At 39.1% G+C, this 12,818-nt stretch overlaps 1 long non-coding RNA gene across 1 annotated transcript; it reads left to right on the top strand.

The window, feature by feature from the left end:
• Positions 1-216: 216 nt before the first annotated feature.
• On the top strand, positions 217-10,741 carry LOC133223518 (uncharacterized). The gene is made up of 3 exons (XR_009728597.1): positions 217-332; positions 8,609-8,684; positions 10,008-10,741. It is a non-coding gene; the product is annotated as an uncharacterized LOC133223518 (long non-coding RNA).
• The last annotated feature ends 2,077 nt before the right edge of the window (positions 10,742-12,818 follow it).

Consider the following 12,818-nt stretch of genomic DNA (forward strand, 5'->3'; position numbering starts at 1 on the left):
TTTTGTTCTGATCACAGATAACCCAAGGAGTTGTTGTTATAACAGTCCCCACTTTCTACTTCACCACTGACCCAGTTTGGTAATTACAACACTTCTGAGTCTCTCCTGGGTTTGGCAATGGATGTCATGTGCTTGAGTGATGAGTAGCCCCAGCTGTTGTGTTTTGCTTTATTTATTTAACGTGAACTCATGTGAATTCAATAACATCTAATCTGCCGAGCGCTGAATGAATCATGCAGAACAGTTTGTAAAAACCCTGGATACAGCCTCAGAGTATGCAAGCTATTTTCCTGGAAGAAGTTGCGTAGAATTTCATTAGTGGCATGAATCTGGTAGGAAGCTCTTCGTGTATGATGTATTGTTTCTCTGGGATTTTTAATGTGTTGTGAAAGTCTGCTGATGCAATGCTCACCCTTTCATTTGACATTATTAAAAATACAGAAGTTATTTTTATCCTGAATGGTTTTCTTTGGAAAATATTATCACCAACTTATTATTCTTGTATAGCATCTATAGATGATTTTATGTTGCTAAACACTTCTTTGAATATACTTTGACATCAGAGTTTAGATATTCAGCTGTTGCAGGATGAGTTACAGATGCCCTGAGAGGATCTTTTGGAGGAGAGGGGTGGCTTATGGAAAAATATTTCATCCTCCACAACACAAGTTTGCCTTAATAGAGACTATAGAGAACTCATAGTGAGAAAACTAACCAGGATAATTCAAACATTTTTTGTCTCTGCATAGGACATGATCTATTAGACAGTGGCCCATTTTCTGCACTGTGTTGTAGATGTTCAGCATTGACTACCCACAGTAAATATAATTTGTTTGTTTTTTTTTTCCTTGATGATTCAGTGTTCAGTGCTATTCTCCCTTTAAATTGTTCTGTAACTAACTCTGATTGATGATTGATTGATTGATTAATTTTAAAATCATCCCTCACAAAAATACTTCTTAGAATCACAGGGTCACAGACTGGTTTGTGTTGGAAGGGACCTTAAAGCATATCCAATTCCAGTACCCCTGCCACAGGCAGAGACACCTTCCATTAGACCAGGTTGCTCCAAGCCCTGTCCAGCCTGGCCTTGAACACTGCCAGGGATGGAGCAGCCACAGCTTCTCTAGGCACCCTGTGCCAGTGCCTCATCACCCTCATAGTGAACAATTTCTTTCTCATATCTAATATAAATCTGCCCTTTTTGATTTTAAAGCCATTACCCCTTCTCCTGTCACTACATACCCTTGTAAAAAGTCCCTCTCCAGATTTTTTCATTAAGCCACCTTTAGGTACTGGAAACTGCTCTAAGGTATCCCCAGAGTTCAGAGGCCATGAAGAGGATTAGACATCTGGGGCACCTCTGCTATGAAGACAAGATGATAGAGTTGGGGTTGCTCAGCCTGGAGAAGACAAGGTTCTGAGTAGAACTTACTGTAGACTTTCAATACTTAAAGGGGGCTTATAAGAAAGATGGGACAAACTTTTTGGCAGGGCCCATAGTGGTAGGACAAGGATAATTGTTTTAAACTAACAGAGGCTAAATTTAGTCTAGAGATAAGGAAGAAATTCTTTCTTGTAAGAGTGGTAAAACACTGGCACAGGCTGCCCAGAGAAGCTGTGATTGCCCCATCCCTGGAAAAATTCAAGGCCAGGCTTGATGTGGTTCTGAGCAACCTGATGTAGTTGAACATGTCCCTGCTCATTGCAGTGAAGTTGGACTAGATGAGCTTTGAAGAGCCTTTTCAAACCAAACTATTCAATCATTTTATGATGCTGTTTTTATTAAAGAGAAAGTTGAAGGACAGGTAGTCCTGTAATCAGCATTGAGCCTATAGGCCAGTTTCTCCTTCAGCTACACAACACTGGTACATGCTTGAATATTTGGCTGGGAAAAAAAAGGCTTTTAGAGGTGGCAAGGAAGGAACTGATTCTTACCTATGTAACAAGGGATGTTTTCTTAATAACAATACATTTTAAATACCCAAGAAACATAGGAAACATAATCAGAACATCTGTCAGGGACAAAGTTTGTCTGCAAGGTACTAGACTGGAAAGTTGGCACATTAGTGCTAGGTTCTATCTTTGCTTTCAGTTTCTGTCATAAATGTTTAATTTAGTTTTTTTCTTCGATTACATTCTTGCATGGGTAGACAAAGAAATAATGTCAGACTTCCAACATATTTTGACATGCTAATTTCCATGGGATAAAAATCTTGCAGAAGTCCTCTCCGAAGTGTCTGCAGTAACTAACTTAACTAGTGGGCTTTTAAAGAATTAATGCTTTCATGAACCTATTTTTCTGCAGGTGTCTTTTGATGTCTTGTTCAGATGTCGTATGTATTTTTATTTTCCAAGCATCCTATGTTTAAAACCAGAGAAATGTAAAATGTTTTTTAAGAAACTTCAGAATACTTTACAGATATTATGTCCTTACCTTTTAGAGATACTTTGTCCTTGTTACTGAAGACATGAAAGGCACAAAAAATGTACGGAATGGGAAGTCAATAACATAGTATGACAGAGAACATCAAATATGTGTTAAGTTGAACACCTTTCTCTACACCAGACTCCTCTAGAAAATGTACAGGATTTCATGAATTTTAAGTATCTAACACCTCTTCCAAAAGACCTCTCCAAACCCTTCTGTCCAAGAAAAGATTTGGGGCTGTAATGAATTGTATTTTCCGAGTGCACATCTGTAATTTAAGCTGCTTATCCAGGTTTCAATCTGCCTCACAATAAAGTGGTAACTCTATGACACTGAAAGCAGTCTGTTCTGTAGTAGCGAATGGCTCACCCCATTTGATGCTTTTTGATCTAGGCAACTACGAGAATAGACTGAATATTCACAGAAATACTTGGAGGAGCAACAGTTTTACATCTCATCGCCAGCTATTCTTTTTCTGTGAAACATGGAAAGGTCTTCCTGTGTTCTGGTTTCGGAAAGCTAACAGCCTGCATCTCACCTTTGCCAATATCTGCCTGCTATGCAGTATGCACAGACTGAACTTCTGTCACATCCCCATTTCACTGTACAGAAACAAAATCACCCTTGCTCCAAAAAACATCATTCTGGGTGGTAAAAGGCCTCAGGGAATAGCAGAAATTTTGATAGTCAGAAATAGAAGAACTTGAAAATATATATCCATCCTTCAGCTAAACTCATAGCAAATTTTTCTTATTTTGCAAGTCTCATGTCCTCTTTAATCCACCTTTAAACCCAGAGGCCAAGGAGATTGCATAGTTTGGGTGCTGTGCCATCTAGTCTAGTTCATGCTCTGCCAAGAAAAGTTGAACCAGATGATCCTTGGGGTCCCTTCCAACCTGGTATTCTATGATTCTATGATAGTTTGATTGTTTCATTCTCTCTAAACCTTTTGATTTAATAGAATGAAGTATGAATGAAATGCAAGGAATCAGACAGATTTCAGCTACGTTCCTCCCTGGTGTTCTGGGGTTATCTTCTATGTGTTATAATTATCCTGCTGAATGCTAAGTTTTCTTCCATTTTCTACTCAAAGTAGCACGATTTACTTTTAAAGCACTCAGTGACAAGGACAGGTCATGAGGACAGCCATGCTTTGTAAAAACAATTAAGGTATGTAAGAAATGGAAACTTTGTCTGAAGCAGCTGCAGTTAGAACTACATCCTACAACATAATAGATGAGTGCAGAATCTGGGCCTTCTGGTCATTATTCCTTTGAAGAATTCTGTCCAACTCAATTTTTGGACATAGAAGGGAAAAAGAAAGCCATGATATAATATTTTCTCATAACTGAAGTTTGTGTTGAACAGAGAAGTACAGAGAGAAAAGAGAAAAAATCTCTCATTTAGTACACCAGAGTCATCATTATGCATGTTTTGGTGAATGAAACAATGACCACTGCAGAAATCAATGAGGTAATGACCGCTGCAAAGAAAGCAGACAAGATTTAGATCTGGGTTTTCCTGTGGTTTGAGCCAACTCACTTGCTTCACAAGTGAGCCATACGAAAAGTGTATACAACCAGCTCCCATTCCTCAGCTCTTGAATGATAATCTTTAATAAATAAACCACAAATCAGTTGTTTTCATGCATTGATTTTTTAACATTTCCCCAATCCATTCACATAGCCAGGCATAGAAAAGAGTGGTTGCGTTAACTTCTCATTTGAGGGTTTTTCCTTGGGCAAAGTTGAGGTGTAGAAGGTAGATAATCTCATAGTTTCTATGCTCCTTGAACAATACTGCACTTAAATCTCTAATGTAGATCATTTTTTCTAGAAATGTATTCCAGTTGTACATGATGCAACAGATCAGACTTTGGATCTCGCCCGACTGCTGGCTCTCTGATTGCACAAGTAAGCAAATATTTTCTACCTTGTTCTATATACATACATATTTCCACTAATGTGAAGCATCAAGTTAGGGCTAAAATGGGGAGAAAAAGAAGTTCTTCTGACATGGTCTAGTTCAATAAGAAGACATTGTCTTGCTGCAGTAGCTCTTCTGTGAAGTTTTATGGTGTATGTGATCCAAGAGGTCACAGTCTGTAGTGGTCCTTTCTAACCTTAATAGTCTGTGAATCCCTCCTCTACTCAGTCACTCAGTCCTTATGGGAATGTCTTAATCTCTTACTGAATTTAACAGTCAAGAAATGGATGGAATTCAATCCTTCTGTCTCCAGATGCAAATTTATATATATATATCTCATGTATGATTTATGCACAAAAATCACACTCTAGATAACATAAAGCTAAGTGTAGACATTGATCATTTTTTTTAAGCAACTGCTTATAAATTTAGTAAGCTGTCTGCCTTTTTATACTTTACAGTCTGTTCTCATTACAGACATTGCATCAGGCTTTGTAGTAAATTTGGAATTTGCTGAGTGAGAAAATGAAGATTTATACAAAGCTAAATTGAACAAATGGTGAATAATTGATTTAACTGACCTGACAGCTCACACTGTGCTAGTAAATAATACATAACTTTGTGCTATACTGATAATTTAGTATTCTGTGCTTCTAGATTCCTTTTGGTAAGTTACTGCAAGGAGAAAATTATCTTTGACCACCCTAAAAAGGCAAAAATATGCTTACCAAGCATATTCTGGTACCCCAATTGTAGAGTGCAACGGTCTGATACCATGCTCATAAAACATCTTCTTAAAGACTCTTTGCCCTTTCGTCTTTTGTCTCTAAAATATTGTTGGAGGGATTACATCAATATAAATATTTCACACTATTCTGCTAGCCACAAGTTCCCAGAGTCAGATAGTCTCTGTGTAAATTTACCTAGCATCTCTGCAGTGGAGAGAATCACAGTGACTTGTAACAGCAAATGCTCATCCTTTTCTTTCAACATATACGTTTGAACTCTTAATCGAATGCATAATCACAAGTTATTGTTAAACTGGTTCGTGAAGTATGCATACAGCCCTCAACTGATATATATGTTGGATAGCTTCATTGCCTTGTAACTACTGTAATAACCTATATAATAAAGGCTTGACAGGCAGCCACTAGGATCTGGCAGCCTTCCATACCCATCTTTGCAGGAGAGCAATTGGTTACAGAAAAGCGCAGAGAAGTGGAGAGTTTCACCAGCATTGTGTTGGGATTCTTTCTCTCACCACTGAAATATATTCACTCAGAGAAAGCAAACAGCATCTGTTTAAGGCAGCAGGCGACATAAGTACTTAAGTTAACAGTGATTCTGCATCACATACGAAAATGCAAACCACTGTTAGAGTGACCAGCAGAAGGGTCTGAGAACTATGTGCTGTCCATGGATCCAAATGAAAAGTTCTCCATAAAGCCAGCGGGAAGCACGTATTTTTCTAAGGATGGAGTATAGATCTTGCTCTGGGAGAAAGAGTTAGTACAGTTACTTTGCTGAATCTGTTCTAACAACCTTATCTGTGGAAAGTCACAGTTAATACATTGTGGCTGCGAACTGAAGCACACATGTAGCTAAGAAATATGAAATTGAGATTCCCAGACCAATTTTAACCAAACTACTGCACTTCTTTCATTTTAATACTGTATCATTTTTACAGTATTTACTGTGCAGTGTGGCTGAGTTGTGATAGCTGCAGAAAAATTTCTGGGCTTATTCCAGCTGCTTTCTCCGAAAGCAGAAGACACGATTCCTCTCTTTGTTAGGTGGTGTCTAAGTAAAGATCTACCTACTGTCCTTAAAGCTCATTGTGCCCTCTGACTTCTCAGATTTATCCTATCTTAGCATGTGAAAGACCCAAAATAGACTGCACATCTGGCATATGTCTAGGTAAGGAGCCTGGCACTGGGTGCAGCAGAGGAACATGGCTTTGAGAACCGGGTCCCATGAAAAGGGAGATGCTGACTTGCTGCATTCTAGTGCTGCAACATCTCTCTTTGTTGTCCCCAGGGAAATCAGGATCTGACAGATAAGTCATGGAGCAGAAGAGGGGCTGCAGCATGGTTTCATATAACCACATGAACTCTAGACTGAAGCGCAGGTGGAAGGTGCTCATTGCTCAAGTCTCATCTTCAGTGCTCACAACTCATCACTTGGCCATTCTTTGTTGTTTTTTTTTTTCTGTTCCTGGCTTGTGAGATATTTTCTTCCCTGTCCAGGCTGGGTGAGATTTTCCTTTAAACACCCCAAGAGATGTATAAGAAAATTAGGGCTTACAGAGCTAGTCAGTACCTAGAGTTAATGACACCAATGTGATGCTGGTAGAAGATGGAGCAGCCAAAATTAGAATGACCAGGTTTATGATGAGTCAGATCACTGCAAAAACTTTGATTAAATGAGGCTTAAAAGCCTCACAGACTGGATCTGCAAAGCAATGGATAAGGTAAAGAAGAAATGAAAAGAGAAACTTGCAGAAAGAAGAACTGTATATCTGTGCTTCCTCTGTGAACCCCACAGACACCTACCTGCATAGCTTTACTGAGCCAGACCTTCTCCCTCTGGCAACAGGTTCTCAAGGGAAAGTCCATCAGAAATTAGTATCTTTTTTGCCTTTCCTTTATCATGGGCTGGGTCAAGCAGATTGGGCAACAGACATGACAGGGCCATCTGACTTAGAAATGATGAATTTTTCATGCTGATTTCTCAGCAAAGATTAGCGAAATATTCTGTGTTTGTTGCAACAACCCTTTATTTTATGTACATACCTGGCATTCTCCAGTACACCCCATCATATAAAGATTCCTGCTCTTCTCACAGTAAAACAGCATTGTCTTTTTTCCCCATATACTTCCTTGTGTCTGATTTCGTGCCTGATTTTTAGGCTCTGCTGTAAAGGCAGCTCTTAACATAGTAGGTCTTTTCCTCCACAGTAGCATGAGCAGGAGCAGCTGGTGCTAGACATCAGTGGAAATTGCATAGGTCTGACTCAGATTAATGCTGCATGTTTCTCTGGGGTTGGTTTTGCTTTTGTCTGGTAGGTGTTTATGATTCCTGATTCCCTGTTTCCAGGCCAGAGAGAATGAACAAAGTCCATGGACTTTGACCCCAGAGGAATCGCTGCTTCCCCTTTATATAGAGTTTGCAGTAGCTCAATATTCCCTTCTTTCCCCAGCTCTAAGGATGGTGCATGCTATTCTAACAAAACAGACTTTTTATCTAAAAGCTTTTGAACCTCACAAATTAATTCCAAAAGCTTCATCTACCTCAACTATCCAGAGGAGCTAAAGCATAAAGAGAGTCCCGAAGGGGAGAATGCACCACTTTTATACTGCTGTGAGAATGACAGGGAAAAGGGTCCAACACTATTTTAAGATCACAGAGGAGAGAACCTGCAGAGGTTTTCTGGTCAGCTTGGAAAGGGGAAACAAGGATTTTTTTTAAAGACTGAAAGAAGTCTTATTGCTCTTTCTAGAATCCTTCTAGAACAAAACACACCAAACACTTACTACCTTTTCTGTCTGCATACAGGGAAACTGAGGCAAAGCACAAGCAGCAGACTAAAGCTTTGGTGTAGACAAGCACTCCTTCACATATGCATTGGTGGTAGCAGCATCCACACTGAAAACACTGTTTCCAGGGTCAATAATTATATTCTCTCCTGCTGTTGTAGGTGAGGAGATGCTTGACATGCAGACCCAGCAAAAATCCCCTTTCAGGTGCTTGTGTCCTTCATATTTCCCAGGGACGTTTGTATTTGAGTCTAGTTGTGTTGAAATAACTTAATCTAGTTTAAGCTGGGACACAGCCAGTCTCCATTTTCTGCCATGCAGGATGTTTGGGGCAAGTTGATGATCTGGCTCAGTCTGCCAGCTCCAGGACAAGTATACAGCCCCCCAAATCAAGATGCTGTTGTCTGCCTTTCCTCATTGAATCATGTCACTCCCTTGGAGGCTATCAATCTTCTCTCAAAGCTCTGAGAGATGTTTCATCCAGTGTGTTCCTCTAATTCCAACTGCCTTCAACCTATTTACTAATTCATGGGCAGGGAAATGTTTCTCTTGCTCCATGCTTGCAGGGGAAGCTTCCTTACCCCATTATTGCTCTGGGGTCACCTCTGCTTGAGAGCTGATCTTTGTATTGGGAAAGAGGGCAGTGAGGTTCTCTTCTATTCAGTTGGGGACCATTCTGTTTCGCTGCACCTAAAATGCTTTCTTTCCTCACTAGGTTTCCCTAGGTTTCCAGACGTTTCCACTTAATTACAGGCCTCTTCATGCATGGGATTTCATTCTGTCTTGACAGGGTGAGATTACTTCCCAGAACTCCATTTTTCACTTCTAAAGAGATAGATTATTAATTAGTATAATTTAATATTTATACAGCCTTCTAGAGATGTCTGGTGATTTGGAAACATTAAAAAGGCAGTCCCTGGTCTTAAATGCTTACAGTATGTTTTAGGTGATACCTTAAGAGATTAAAAAAGGCCAAAGCACAATCTGAAGTAGGAAAATACACAAACATGGAGATATTGGATGTTCAAAGTGTATGTCTTCCTGGTTTTATTCTTCTTTGTGATATAGATCTGTGGTTTATAGAAAGATATTTTTCATTTACATATGTCACTCGGGAATAGTTGAACATGAGAAATGTGTCATCGAAGCAAAATAAAACAAAGCCAGTATCAAACTTTCAGAGGTTCTAGCACAATAGAGGAAGTAATTCCTTTAGAAAGAAAAATCCATATGACCTGAAGAGTAAGTATGTTTTCACAGATCCTGAAGTCTTTTTAAAAATTGTAAGCTTAAAAACCATGTGACTTTTGAGTATTTTTATTTGCACTGGGTTTTCTGAGGCAGTGTTACATTTTATAGCTTTACTGGAAAAGCTTGAAGTGCAATAACCTTGGGGTTTTTTTCTTCTGCAAATAGGAGTGGTGATACTAGGGTTTACATGTTAATCCAACCTTCAGGCTGTAAGGAAAACATAAAGTTGCAATGCTGAGCACAACATTCTGGGAAAGGAAGAGGTGTCTATTACATGTAAGTGAGTGAATAAAAAAGTAAAACTAAGTCAAGTGGGAGCCTGAGTTAGTTGGGGGTAAGTCATCAGGAAAAACAAAGCAAGTAAAACAAGTGGCAGCTGTGGAAGAGTTAGGAAAAGAAGTAGTTTTGTTGCAAACAAGCGGCAAAGATGGGACAAAATTAGATGAGCTGCAGAATTCCTGGGGTTCATCTGAAAATCATGTTAGAAGGTATTCAGAGCACACAGCCAGAATGGAGCAAGGAAGAGGTCTGCATGCTTTAAGAATTTTAAATGAATAAGGTATTCAAAGGCTTATGGGCTACCATTGAAAATGTAATACAAATTGTGCAGAAAATATTTCCTGAAGGAGAAATCAGGGGTCATTAAAAGGTTACTTTGAACTAATGCTTCTTGATTGGTTGTTAGTGTTCAGCTTCCTCTGAAGTGACAACGCGTTAGGGTGACCGTTGCCCTCTTCCAGCAATTATTGGTGCTCTGGCAATTGCACTCAGTTTTAATCAATTTGAGTCATGAATGGTGCTTTTCTTGGTTTCAAACAAAAAAGCCAACTGTTGGACCAGAGATGTCCACTTCTTTTTGGCAGCTTCCTGTTTTCTTTCGGAAACTTTTTGAAGACCCTGTCGGCTCTAAGACTGATCATGATGAATCCCTTCTCTGCCTGTATGGCACTCATTAAGTGATCCGCATTCCAGCAGAAATCCATATAGCCAACAGAAAGTAAGAAGGCAAGAACTGCTCCTGGAGCAGCACAAAGGTCTATCTAGCATCTGGTTCCAAATCTCCACCTAGGTGTGGGGATGGCTGACTTAAAGAAAGGTATAAGATTCTCATAGTTGGGAGGTAAGGGATAATATTTCTCATTTTCTCCCCTCTCCTACTCCAGTAAGTCTGTTTTGTATCTGTAATATTTAGGTTTTGGCTTAAGCTCTGAAGAATGAAGCTGAACAACCAGGATGTATCTGTTAGCAATATTTATAACTCTGGATATTCTTGATATCTGTAGGAATATCAATCTTATCATAACCCCACTTATTCATCTCTGGCAGGAGTTGCCAGGTTCAGATGCACATGTCATTAATGATGCATAAGCTATTGCAAAGAAAGAACAAATGCTGGCTCAACAGCTGAGTGTCCCCATGGAAAACATCCATGAGCAACCTTGGATGGATGTGGTAGTGCTGCACCATTACCCATGTCAAGTGGAGAGTCAGGAGACTCCTTATCAGAGGCAAACACTTTGCAACACTAGTTTCAGGATACAATTTTCACCACCTGGATCAGCATGAAGTATTCTTATTTACCTACCATGTGTTCCTGCCCCATTTTTTTAGCACAACATGCTCAGCTTTGATAATACAGCAGCTTCTGTAGCTGTGTCTCTGGGAACTGCTGCAGCTTGTAGAGGACCAGGCTTGGAAAAGCTGGATTACTTCCCCATTCCAGTTCAGAGCATAGCCAAGCAAACAGTTGTGCTTGGACAATTAGCTGACACTAGGTGGCTAACTTCACTGCTGTTGTTTTATGATATGAATCTGTTGTTTCCCTCCACTCACCCATCCATATCTATCTACTGTTGAATTTAGAGTAGAAGAGGGCCCATTCTCTGTGTGTCCATAGCAACTCAAGGGCCGTAATGTTTGGTTCGTGCTTGAAACTCCTCAATTCTTGCATTAATAGCTGCAGCTCTTGACTTATCCCAAAGCCCATTGGAAGGCCATGCATTTTAAAACCAAATCCTTCTATAAAATTTTTATTCTTATGTTTACTAAGCTAAATACTGTTTTCTGTGTAAATCTCTAAGTGAAGATATATGTATATATTCTTTCATATGAAAAAACACTACTTTTATGTGCTGGTGATTTTACCTTGATTTGTCTTTTTTTTGAGTCCTGTTTCCTCTGTGTCTAATCCATGGTCATATGAAAGATTTGATAAGTAGCTGCCAGAATATTCAGCTTCCTGGACTGAATATTTAAGATGCAGTAATCTGTGTTTCAGGGAAGCCTCTAATTAGCAAATGAGTCATTAGAGAGCTCTCTATTGACACCTGGCATCAGCAGGAGCACACCTGAGCCTGACCTGGACACTCTATCTTCAAGGTGAACTGTGAAGTAGTAAAGAGTTCTTTTTTGTTGCTTTATAGCACACAAGGAGGTCTTGGTACCTGCAGTGTCATAACTTGTTCTTCAACAAAAGTCTTCTAGGGAAAGGAGGACAAAAGAATGTCTAATTGAAAAATAAAATAAAATACAATCTCAAAAAAAAAAAGGTTAATCTTTGTAAGAGGAGAGGAGGCTGGAATTTAAGATAATCAGATACTTCAGCATTTCTATGACACTAAGACAGTTCTTATGTTATCAGTAAAATATGGGAACCTCCTTCCAGAAAAGCATAGAGTCAAAATGCAGAGTGGGATGTCTTCAATACTAACTCGTCAGTGCTGGATTGTAGGAGCAGATCTAGACAGCATAACAGGTTGCATCAAGGACTCAATGTCCACACCATCTGCATCTGGGAGGATTACTTTAGATTATCTAGAGTCTGTGGACTGAGTCACAATATTTAAGATCTGGGTAAATTTTCCTTAGCTGTTGGTTCAACAATGGTTTCATATCCCATGCTTAAGGCTAGAAGGCATGCTCAACTGCAGAAAAGTAACACACTTAACTAGTTATTTCCTGCCTGTGATGGTTTTCCAAGCAAGATATCTGTGTTTAAAAGTTCCCAAAAGAAAAGAAAGGAAAGGAAAGGAAAGGAAAGGAAAGGAAAGGAAAGGAAAGGAAAGGAAAGGAAAGGAAAGGAAAGGAAAGGGAAAAGGAGAGAAAAAAGGAAATAAAAGAAAAGAAAAAAAGAAAAAAAAAGAAAGAAAAGAAAAAAGAAAAAGAAAAGGAAATGAAAGGAAAAGGAAACAAAAAGAAAGAAAAGTTATTTTGATAAATAATATACCCTTTACCAGGATAGAAAAGGGAAGTCATTTGAGGACTGACAAACAGGTTTCTCTCTGCTGCATAATAGGAATTATCTGTTGGGGACAGGGAAATCCTCTAATTTCCATACAACATTTCAGCAGGCTTGAATTTTCCCCACAGACACTGTTTTTATTCCACAAAAAATCACTGGTCAGATCCTGAGGCAATCACTACAAATTAGCAGACCCAAGATTCTGTCTACTCTGCTTGTGCATGAAAGTATTTTTACCTTACAGTTCATGATGCCATGTAACTACTTTTGATAATGAAAAGCATAAGTATTTTTACTTATTATTTTCATTATTTAAGCCCCAATTCTCTTTTCAGCTTTGGTGGCATAAATCTAAAATGGAATTACTTTACGCTTAGAGCCACTCTCCTGTGTTCTGAACTTGCCTCTCTGTGTTTGCCTGAAGAATGCCTGC

Source organism: Neopsephotus bourkii, unplaced genomic scaffold, assembly GCF_033783945.1.
Source record: "Neopsephotus bourkii isolate Nb327-2 ecotype Australia unplaced genomic scaffold, CSIRO-AGI_Nbou_v1 NB_1637, whole genome shotgun sequence".
NCBI lineage: Eukaryota > Metazoa > Chordata > Aves > Psittaciformes > Psittacidae > Neopsephotus > Neopsephotus bourkii.